This window comes from Macaca nemestrina, chromosome 5 (assembly GCF_043159975.1).
Source record: "Macaca nemestrina isolate mMacNem1 chromosome 5, mMacNem.hap1, whole genome shotgun sequence".
Lineage (NCBI taxonomy): Eukaryota > Metazoa > Chordata > Mammalia > Primates > Cercopithecidae > Macaca > Macaca nemestrina.
This window is the reverse complement of record NC_092129.1, coordinates 155,622,382-155,634,094: the sequence shown is the minus strand read 5'-3', so window position 1 is coordinate 155,634,094 and position 11,713 is coordinate 155,622,382. Positions and strand designations below refer to the sequence as shown.

General features: G+C 41.5%; 1 non-coding gene across 1 annotated transcript; it reads right to left on the bottom strand.

The window, feature by feature from the left end:
- Window positions 1-11,641: 11,641 nt before the first annotated feature.
- On the bottom strand, window positions 11,642-11,713 carry TRNAA-CGC (transfer RNA alanine (anticodon CGC)). Its single transcript has one exon. It is a non-coding gene; the product is annotated as a tRNA-Ala (tRNA).

The window sequence follows — 11,713 nt, the reverse complement described above, 5'->3', positions numbered from 1 at the left end:
TTTGTCTCTTGCTTCAGATGTTGTACAGTACAGAACAGCGACTCTTCAAACGGAAAATGACAACACCAAAGACATGATCCATGGAAGAAGTAATTGATAAGTTATACTTTAGTAAAAATTTAAAAATCGGATCTGCGAAACACACTCTCAAAGAGAATGAGAAGACAAGCCACAGACAGAGAAACTATTTGCAAAACACATGTCTGATAAAGGACTGGTACCCAAAATATACAAAGAACTCAATGGATAACAATAAAAGTACAAACAACTGGATTAAAAAGTAGGCAAAACATTTGAACAGACTACTCACCAAAGAAGATACACAGATGGCAAATAAACATATGAAAAGTTTCCACATCATATATCATCAGGAAAATGCAAATTGAAACAACAATGATACCACTACACACTTTTTAGAATGGCAAAAATTCAAAACCCTGGCAACACCAAACGCTGATGAAGATGTGGAGCAACAGGAACTCTCGTTCATTGCTGGTGGGAATGCAAAATGATACAACTGCTTTGGAAGGCAATTTGGCAGTTTCTGACAAAACTAATCATACTCTCATTATACAACCCAGCAATCACACTGTTTGGTACCTATCCAGAGGAGTTGAGAGCACATCTATGCAAAAACCCTGCACATGGATGTTTATAGCAGCTTTATTCATAATTGCCAAAACTTGGAAACAACGGAGACATCTTCAGTAGGTGAATGCATAAATAAACTGTGGTATATTCAGGCAATGGGATGTTATTCAGTGCTAAAAAGCAATGAATTGTCACACCATTAAAAGACATGGAGGAAACATAACATGGAGGAAACTTAAATGCATATTACTAAGTTAAATAAGCCAATCTGAAAAGCCAATGTACTATGATTCCAACTATATGGTATTCCGGAAAAGGTAAAGCTATAGAAAAAGTAAAAACTTTAGTGGTTTACAGGGGTTAGGGGTAACGGGTGAATAGGTAGAGCACAGGATTTTTAGGGCAGTGAAAATGCTCTGTATAATACTGTACTGGTGGATATATGTCATCACACATTTGTCAAAACCCATCAATTACACAACACCAAGAGGGAACCCTACAGTGAGCTATGGACTATGGGTGATAATGGTGTGTCTATGCAGGCTTATCAGTTATAACAAATGTACCACTTTGGTGCAGAATACTGTTGGTGGAAGAGGCTCTGCCTGTGTGAGGGCGGGGATATATAGGAAATTTCTGTACCTTCCACTCAGTTTTTCGGTGAACCTAAAACTGCTCTAAAAAAATAAAGACTCAAAAAAGAAGAAAAAAGGAATGAAACCTTCATGAACTCAGGACAGTGACATGGAAGCATGCAAGGTGTGCCATTACATCTGCAGCCTCTGCCTGCCGCCTATTGACCAAGGAGGAAAAGGCAAAAGGAAACTGTTACCCATTGTATGCTAGTGAGAACGATTAAGGGCTGGGCGCGGAGGCTCACGCCTGTAATCCCAGCACTTTGGGAGACCGAGGCAGGCGGATCACGAGGTCGGCAGATCGAGACCAGCCTGGCTAACACGGTGAAACCCCGTCTCTACTAAAAACACAAAAAATTAGCCGGGCGTAGTGCCGGGCGCCTGTAGTCCCAGCTACTGGGGAGGCTGAGGCAGCAGAATGGCGTGAACCGGGAGGCGGAGTTTGCAGTGAGCTGAGATCCAGCCACTGCACTCCAGCCTGGGCTACAAAGCAAGATTCCGTCTCAAAAAATAAATAAATAAATAAATAACGATTAGGATTGGCCAGTCCATAAAGCTGCATCTCCTCATAAAAAATGTGAGACATCCAGTACTGCTTGGCTACTGCTAAGGACCCTGCTTCTAGACTGTCAAAAATGCTGCCACGAAACAGGGTCATAAACCAGGTCCAAATCTCAGCCCTGGCTACTTGGGAGATAATTAAGATCTTTTAATGTCTTTTGCTCCCTCTGCTTTCACAGCGGCTTCCTTGAAACATAGAAACCTGCTTCAATATTGTCTTTTAAAATAGCGGTGAGGCCAGGTGTGGTGCCTCATGCCTGTAATTCTAGCACTAGGAGGATGAAGCAGAAGAATCTCTTGAGCCCAGGAGTTCAAGACCAGCCCGGGTAACAAAGTGAGACTCTGCCTGGTCTCTACAAAATAATAATAATAATTAGCGGGGCGTGGTGATACATGCCTGTGGTCCCAGCTACCAAGGAGGCTGAGGTGGGAGGATCATTTGAGCCCAGGAGGTGGAGGTGCAGTGAGCCATGATCGTGCCACTACATTCCCGCCTGGGCCACTGTGTGAGACCCGGCCTCAAAAACGAAACAAAACAAAAAAAATGGTGAGGATGCAGAGACTGTGCATGAAAACTACATGACCACTGACACGGAAACTTCATGTTGCAGGGTGCTCCCATGAAGCAAGGATCTTATTATCACTGAACAATTTGAGAAGAAAATCTGGCTCTTCAGTAGATGATAAAAACAGGTGGGCTGCCTCAGTTTATTAAATTGGAATGTTACACAACACAGAAAATGAACTTGGTATTCGTTGATTACTTTTTTAAACTAATCTTTTTTTAAAAGAACAGTTTAAGGTTCACAGCAAAACAAAGGAAGTACAGAGTTCCATAAGCCCCCTGCCTCCCCAGCCGACCTCCTTTTATACATTATGCATTCAGTTTGCTAATATTTTGTTGAGGATTTTTGCTTCTATGTTCATGATAGATATGCACTGTAGCTTTCTTTTGTAACGTCTTTGTCTGGTTTCGGTATTAGGATAATGCTGGCTTCATAGAATGAGTTGGGAATTATTCTCTCTGCTTCCATTTTCACTACATAATGAAATAATTGGTATGGTTTCTTCCTAACATATTTGTTAGGGTTCACCAATGAACCTACCTGATCCTAATGCTTTCTGCTTTAGACGGTTATTGATTATCGATTCAATTTCTCTAATTGATATAGGCCTATTTGGATTGTTCATTTCTTCTTGTGAGGCAATCAGTGTAGTTTTTCTTTTTCTTTTCCTCTTTATTGGAGACTCTTTTAACACATAAAGGAGCAAAAAGGCCGGGTGCGGTGGCTCACGACTATTCCTAGCACATTGGGAGGCCAAGGCGGGCAGAACCCTTGAGGTCAGGAGTTTGAGATCAGCCTGGCCAACATGGCAAAACACCATTTCTACCTAAAATATGAAAATTAGCCAGGTGTGGTGGTGCTCGCCTGTGGTTCCAGCTACTAGGGGAGCTGAGGAAGGACAATTGCTTGAACTCAGGTTGCAGTGACCCGAGATTGTGAGAGATCAAGACTCTGTCTCAAAAAAAAAAAAAAAAAAAAGCCAAAAGGATATTATAATGAATTCCCATCTATTAATTACTCAGCTTTATTATCAGTTGATGGCCATCTTGCTTCATAATCAGTGTTGTTTTAATGTGTAATACTGTTCTTATGAGTGAGTGATTAGAATGAGGCAGATGAGTTGTACGACTTCAGAGACTGGCTCATAAAAGACGGGGTAATTTATTATGTAGCAACAGATAACTAATACATTGGTATACATTTATTTCCTACTTAGCCTTTGTATGAACTTTTTAATATGAGGTTTTGTTGCATCTATTTATTTCTTGATATAGAAAATCATATTATCAGAACATAAATGTAATTTTGCAGTTTTTTAACAAAAAAGTTGTAATTTTTTCTATATTGATGTTGCTTTTTTTCCTATATTATTGCTGTTTGTCCTGACTTTGGGTGGACAAATTATTCTTTTTTTAAATTTCTTTTTTTAATGGGTACATAATAGGTGTATACATGTGGTATACGTGTTGTTTTGATACAGGCATACAATGTATAATAATTATTTCAGGGTAATTTGAGTATCTATCACCTCAAACATTATCATTTGTGTTAGGAACATTCCAATTCTGCTCTTTTAATTATTTAAAAATATACAATAAATTATTGTTGACTACAGTCACCTTACTGTGTTATCAAACTATATTTTTGCACCCATTTAACCATCCCTACCTTACAGCCCCCTCCCTACTACCCTTCCCAGCTTCTGCTAACCATCATCCTTCTCTCTATCTCCATGAGCTCAATTGTTTTAATTTTTAGCTCCCACCTATGAGTGAGAATGTTCAAAATTTGTCTTTCTGTGCCTGGCTTATTTCACTTAACATAATGTACTCCAGTTGCATCTATGTTGTTGTGAATGACAGGATTTCATTCTTTTTTATAGCTGAATAATATTTCATTATACATATATACTACATTTTCTTTTTCCATTCATCCATTGATGGACACTTAGGTTGTAAGTAGTGCTGCAATAAACGCGGAAGTGCTATTGTAAATAGTGCTGCGATAAACATTAAAGTGCAGAGATGTTTTTGATATGCTGATTTTCCTTCTTTTGGATATATACCTAGCAGTGGGATTGCCAGATCATGTGGTAGTTCTATTTTTCGTTTTTCAAAGAACCTTCATAGTGTTCTCCATAGTGGTTGCGCTAATTTACATTCCCATCAACAGTGTACAAGAATTTCCCCTTTCTCCACATCTTCACCAGCATTCGATATTGCCGGCCAGGCGCGGTGGTTCCTGCCTGTAATCCCAGCACTTTGGGAGGCCAAGGCGGGAGGATCACAAGGTCAGGAGATCAAGACCATCTGCCCAACATGGTGAAACCCCGTCTCTACTAAAAATACAAAAGTTAGCTGGGTGTGATGGTGGGCGCCTGTAATCCCAGCTACTCAGGAGACTGAGGCAGGAGAATTGTCTGAATCCAGGAGGCAGAGGTTGCAGTGAGCCGAGATCAGTGCCACTGTACTTCAGCCTGGGTCACAGGGCAAGACACCGTCTCAGACTCCATCTCAAAAAAAAAAAAAAGCAAAACATCAACAACAAAAAACGATATTGCCAGTCTTTTGGGTAAAAGCCATTTTAACTGGGGTAAGACGATATCTCATTGTAGTTTTGATTTGCATTTCTCTGATGATTAATGACATTGAGCATTTTTTCATTTTTTAAGAGCACTCCAACATCTGAAGAACATTTTTAATGTACCTCATGGCCATTTGTATGTCTTCTTTTGAGAAATGTCTACTGAGATCTTTTACCCATTTTTTAATGGGAGTATTTGATATTTTCCCCATTGAGTTATTTGAGCTCACTGTATATTCTATTAGTCCCAAATTATTATTTTCAGTAAGATAATGACTATGGTTTTAAATGTACATAATTTGCCATGCTAAAGAAATTGTATTATCTCGCTATTTTTCTTAACTGACATATTTAACAACAGAAATAACTATCAACTTTAAGAAGTGACTTTTGTTATCAATTATATAATTATAAAATATTAGTCTCTAAAGTAAGACAAAATCTGATTTCAATCTCTAGCTCAATATTTACTCACAACTATTGTTAGAATTAAATTAGATAATCCATGGAAAGTATATGGATGAATGATACCTCATGATGGGTGGTTATGTGTGTATTTGCATGTGCACATAATTTATATGCATACTATAATACATATTATCCACATGAATGTGTGTATGTATATAGAAGCATTTGGTAATATCACCACATTTATTTTCTCTGACTGGTAAATAAGTAGGACACAGGTTCTGAAATATTTTCCTAAATAAGCCCTAATAAGAAAGTAAACATTGAGTGAATTATCATGAAGAATATAAGCAAATTTAATTTCTTATGATAAACCATAGTTCCTGCCTCAGGTTTTTCCACCCCAACTCTCATCACCATGACCATTGATTTTTGGAAGAGTGAGTGACCTTGAAGAATCATATTGCTTTCTCTTTTTTCCCAGTTCATTACTTATAGATAATAGTTTTCAAATATTTTAGAAGGTGTTTTGTTTTTTCCTTCAATATTGGTAAATATTACTTTATTATAAGAGATTCTTGAAAAAAATAGATTGTTAAAGCAAGTAACAAAGTTGTTCTTACACTCTCCACTGTATAAAAGAAGTGAGAGCAACTCTGGCACAAGACGACCATATGTCTTAATTGAAAAGCCATCATGTTCCTTAGATTTGGTCCCTTCATGATTGCTCTGTTTCTCCTGGTCCTTTTTCATGCCAAATTACAGAAATGATACAAGCTACTTGACTTAACTTCTGGCAATTAATCTATGATATATAGTGGAAATTTTTTGTCAAAGATGCCAAATGAAAAGTTGAAGCATCATTAAACAAATAACCTTTGCAATGCCTATAATGGGCCTGGACTAAAAGGCTTCTGTAAAACTTGTAAAAAAAAATGACCTATAATATTATATTTATTTTCTGTCTAATTGAATGCTGTCTTTGACATCTAACAACACTTGAAATTAAAGTGAACCATTAAATTGTATATGAGTATGTGTGAGTATAGTATAATGTTACGAGAAAAGGGCCCATGATTTGCAGTCTTATAATCTGGGTATGTAATGTAAAACCATTTAAAAGTTGGTGACATAGGGTAAATTTGGGAGCGTAGTTCATTATTCTTTCTATACCTGTAAAACAGGACCATGTTGGCCTGGCATGGTGACCCATGCCTGTAATTCCTGCACTTTTGGAGGCCTGGGCAGGCAGATCACTTGAGGTCAGGAATTTGAGATTAGCCTGGCCAACATGCTGAAACCCTGTCTTTACTGAAAATACAAAAATTAGTTGGGCATGGTGGTGCACACCGAGTAGTCCTAGCTACTCGGGAGGCTGAGTCAGGAGAATCACTTGAACCCAGGAGAAGGAGGTTTCAGTGAGCAGAGATCACGCCACTGCACTCCAGCCTGGGTGACAGAGTGAGACTCGGTCTCAAAAACAAAGCAAAACAAACAAACAAAAACCCGGACCATGTAAAAGGATCTTTATGATATCAAAGAACATCATGCTTGGTGTGTACAATGATATTCCAACACACTCAAATTATATTCTAACATGCTTTCTATGGGACTCCTTCCAAAACAGCACCCAATGGGCTTCTATTTTCTTGTAGGACACAGATGGTTAGACATATGCTACATATGTTTTAGGGTTTTCTGAATACTGTATTTTGAGCATAGGTATATTCTGTCTTCTGAGTAAAATGTTGGGTTTTTCAGAAAATTCTGTAATTTATGAGTTAATCCCACAACTTCTCATTAAATAGATGTTTCAATAATGCTATTCAAAGAAAGACTGGACCTTGCCACAAAAAAATTATTCAATACTTTAGATATACAGCTAGGGGCAGACAGGAAAAAAATCTTTCATATTAGGAATATATGAGTCCATTTTAAATACAGTTTGCTCTAGTCACAATGGAAAGTAATCATTTGCCAGGGACACTAGACATCATGCTAGTTGTGCTCTACACTGCAAGCCAAGTTAAAACCTGCTTCATCTCCCCTGCACACCTGTAGGTGTGACACCACCTTAGTTGTCTCCCTTGGTGAGACCTGTCCTGTCTCTATTTTCTATTCTCATATTCTAGCAGTCTGATGAGCCTTTTGGACCAACCAAGAGACATTTGCCAGACAAGTGGGATCCTTTCAGGTTCAAAACTACTTCATGCGATGTCTCTGAACACGAAAATAGTCTCATAAGGGCTGCAGAGGGCAAAAAGCAGATAGCAATAACCTCTCACCTGGATTTCTAATAATTTCCTGGGATTTCTAAGTAGGTTCCAAGAACATTATGCTATCCTGAACGAATACACAGCTAAGATCACTGTAGCTTACATAAGGTTTTCCGTGAATACCATGAATGAGCTCCCAATCTTCAAACCACAATTAACCCTTTCAATTCTCACTCTACGTATTGTTCCTCTCCTCTGTGGCTACATAATTAATAAGAATCCCAGTCGGGGATTCCTGCAGAGTTACAGTCTCAGAGTTGTTAGACTGTGCTTCTCAAATACATTCACAAGACCGAATCTTATATTTATAGGCATCTTAAATTAATCATGTTTAAACTCAAGCTCCTCCCCACCTTCTGGCCCCATCCAATGCCCACAAAGCAAAATGAAAACCTAACAACAAGCAGGGGAGCACTCCTTTCCTGTAGTGTGGTATAAGGTACCACTACCTACAGCAGGATGAAGACTGGGTTTATATTTTGAGGATGTACCCCTTTTTCTGCTTTTCAAACAAAGCCTTGCTCCATTTGTTTATTTGAGACAGGGTCTCACTGTATTGCTCAGAAGTTCAGTGGTGCAATCATGGCTCACTGCAGGCTCAACCTTCCAGGGCTCTGGTGATCCTCTCACCTAAGCCTTCCAAGTACCTAGGACCACCGGCATGCACCACTGCACCCGGCAATTTTTTATTATTTTCATTTTTTGTAAAGACGGGGTTGGCCGGGCGCGGTGGCTCAAGCCTGTAATCCCAGCACTTTGGGAGGCCGAGACGGGTGGATCACGAGGTCAGGAGATCGAGACCATCCTGGCTAACACGGTGAAACCCCGTCTCTACTAAAAAATACAAAAAACTAGCCGGGCGAGGTGGCGGACGCCTGTAGTCCCAGCTACTCGGGAGGCTGAGGCAGGAGAATGGCGTGAACCCGGGCGGAGCTTGCAGTGAGCTGAGATGCGGCCACTGCACTCCAGCCTGGGCGGCAGAGCGAGACTCCGTCTCAAAAAAAAAAAAAAAAAAAAGACGGGGTTTTGCCATATTAGCCAGACTGGTCTTGAACTCCTGGGCTCAAGCCATCTGCCCACCTCTGCCTCCCAAAGTACAGGAATTAGAGCCGTGAGCCACCGTGCCCGGCCCCTCCTTAATTTTTGCCTTTAAACAAAATCCCAAGCACCAGAAACCTCTGATTAATGGCTTCAGCCACTATCTCTCTGGCCTAACAGCTCAAATTCAAATGTCCAGAATGGAGCAAGGTGAATTTAAATCCTTTTTTGGTATATAAAACACTGGTGAGCAGAAGGCCAAGGCCTCAACCCCGCGCAAGGACTTGAACCCTGAATCCTCATGCTAAAACTCTAATAGCTCTACCGACTGAGCTAACCGGGCTCACGACAGGCACGTTCCCCTCATAGCATAAGTACAGGGAAATACATTCAGTTATCGTCAACTTTGTCTTCCATTCCAAAGGGAAACAACCGCTTTCAGAATTACCTCACATACTCAAACCAAAAACAGCCGGCAAATCCCATTTCTACACTCACCAACCTACTACCACCACAATCATCTGGCTTTTTTCGAAAGCCACCAATACCAGCCGCTACTACACCTCAAACAAAACCTAGCCACGCGGGAACGTTCCGAAGAGTTCAGCTCTGTAAACAGCCCAGTTTGCGTAAAAACGAATGGTATCTTCCTAGGGCACGAAAGGTTTTGGCCCACTTCCTTTCAAACACACAAGACTAATATTTTTTCGTACCTAGAGGACTCAGAGAAAACGTGCAGAGCTTGGACATGTCCTACTTACTTATCCATCCAAATCCTTTACATGCCTAAAGATCCATATTCAAGCCCTGATCGGCACGTTTTGCTAACCCCAATCTCGCCTCACCCCTCTCTCCAATCACCCATCCCTTCACCCTTCCCCTTCTGATCTCCTCACTGCCTCCTCCTAGGCGACGACTTACCAATAACTCAGCCCACTCCATCCAGCTTGAATTCTTGATTTTCCAGGCCAGGATTTCCCAAATCTGCCGGATTTCGAATCTAGGGAGCTTTCTAAATGATGTAACTTACTGCCCGGCCTCGCCTAGACCGTGTTTTCGGTCGTCATCCAAAACTCATGTCTGGGTTGACTGTCACACAAAACGGTGGCAAGAGGATGACAGCGTCGACCCTTTGAGCTGTGTCAGATCACGTTTGAGACGCTCACTAGGCGTACAAAGTGTTAGTTCCTTGTATAGATCGTGCCCCAGTCCACATACCTCCCTCGTCCTCTCCTGATTCCGGAGAGAATCCCACCTGAAAGAGGCTCTGCATCCGACGGCAGCATTCTCCCTCCTCCTCCCTACCCCGCCCACTCTCTTTCAGATCAGAGCTTCCGCGAGGGAAAAGCAGCTGCCGGTCCCGGCTGTGTAACCACCCCAGGTTTGCCAGACACACGCTGTCGCTCTGCATTTCAGGCCAGGTTTTGTGAATTCTTTACGCTTCTGTTTTACATCCTCCGTAAGGACCTAAAGTTCCCCAAGCAGCATTTTACTTGACTTCTTTGATTTTCTTTCTTTCTTTCTTTCTTTCTTTTTTGAGACGGAGTCTCGCTCTGTCGCCCAGGCTGGAGTGCAGTGTCTGGATCTCGGCTCACCGCAAGCTCGGACTCCCGGGTTTACTCCATTCTCCTGGCTCAGCCTCCCGAGTAGCTGGGACTACAGGCGCCCGCCACCTCGCACGGCTAGTTTTTTTGTATTTTTTAGTAGAGACTGGGTTTCACCATGTTAGCCAGGATGGTCTCGATCTCCTGACCTCGTGATCCGCCCGTCTTGGCCTCCCAATGTGCTGGGATTACAGGCTTGAGCCACCGCGCCCGGCTGATTTTCTTTTGGTGTTACCTTTGGTGTCCTTAGGCAGAAGAAAAAGTTGAGAGAAAGGGGCAACTTGAAGAGGCAAGAAAATGCTTCATTCCTGGGGCTTTGTGAATGGAAGTGCTCGCCAGGGAGTCGGCTGTGGAGCGGACCTTGGAGCAAGCTGACAGGTAGGAAGATGTGTGAAGCAGAACAATGAATCCCAGGGTCCAAAATCAGTCTAAGGCCAAGTTTTATTATGTTTTCCAGAAATCTATATCAAAGCATTTCCAGTCTTCCTGCTACCCTCACTTCAAAGGCCTTTTCCCTAGACACGGGAAAATCCAGAGCTCCAGATGTAAACTCTCTGCAGAATTCCAACTTTTTCACTTTTTGTCCCCCGCTTTGATAAGTGAACTAGCATCCAAAAGGAAACAGAAATGGAACTGATTTTGGTACATTCCTCCAGTGCAGGACTATGCTTAGAAACAAAGTAGTTCTTCCGTCTTATCATTTTTACTGGCCCCTTGTTTATACGGCCAGTGTTTATTTTAGGAAACTCAAGAAACTTAGGCATCTGTCTGTGCTTAAACTGTTCCCCACCCGCCACCACACACACACACAGAAACACACACACACACACACACACACACACACACACACACACACTGCCCCTTTGGCGGCATCTACCGCAGGAATCTTTGGTGTGTTGTTAACTCATAAAATCTACTTTATGATTGTACAACTGTAAACACAAGAAACTTGAGTTTTCAGAAGGCAAGTGTAAGAAATGTAGTGAAGAAGAAATTTTAACCCATCACCCACTAATACTCTTGCAATTTTATTTCAATTAAGTGTTTTCTATCACACAGCTGTCAAAATCTTCAAAGAGAATCTATTTACTGTCTACCAGACTCATCACTCTGCCAAAATCCTGCGTCAAGAAGAAAACCTTTAACACTTTAAGCCTAAGCCCCTACCAAATCAAACTCTCCCTGCATGCCGATAGCATCTGGTCCTCAAACTTGCAAATGTGTTTTCAAAGTTCACATTGGCAAGCTCCGCGTTCCTTAAGAGACGCGGTTTGGGTTATCCAAGTTCTTCCAATCACTCACCAAAAACACCTGAGATCTCCTTCCTCCAAGTAAATGGAGGTCCGTAATGAAAGAGGACGGATTGGCCAAATGAAGAGTGGAGGTGCCAGGGATTGAACCAGGGACCTCGTACATGCGAAGCACGCGCTCTACCACTGAGCTACACCCCC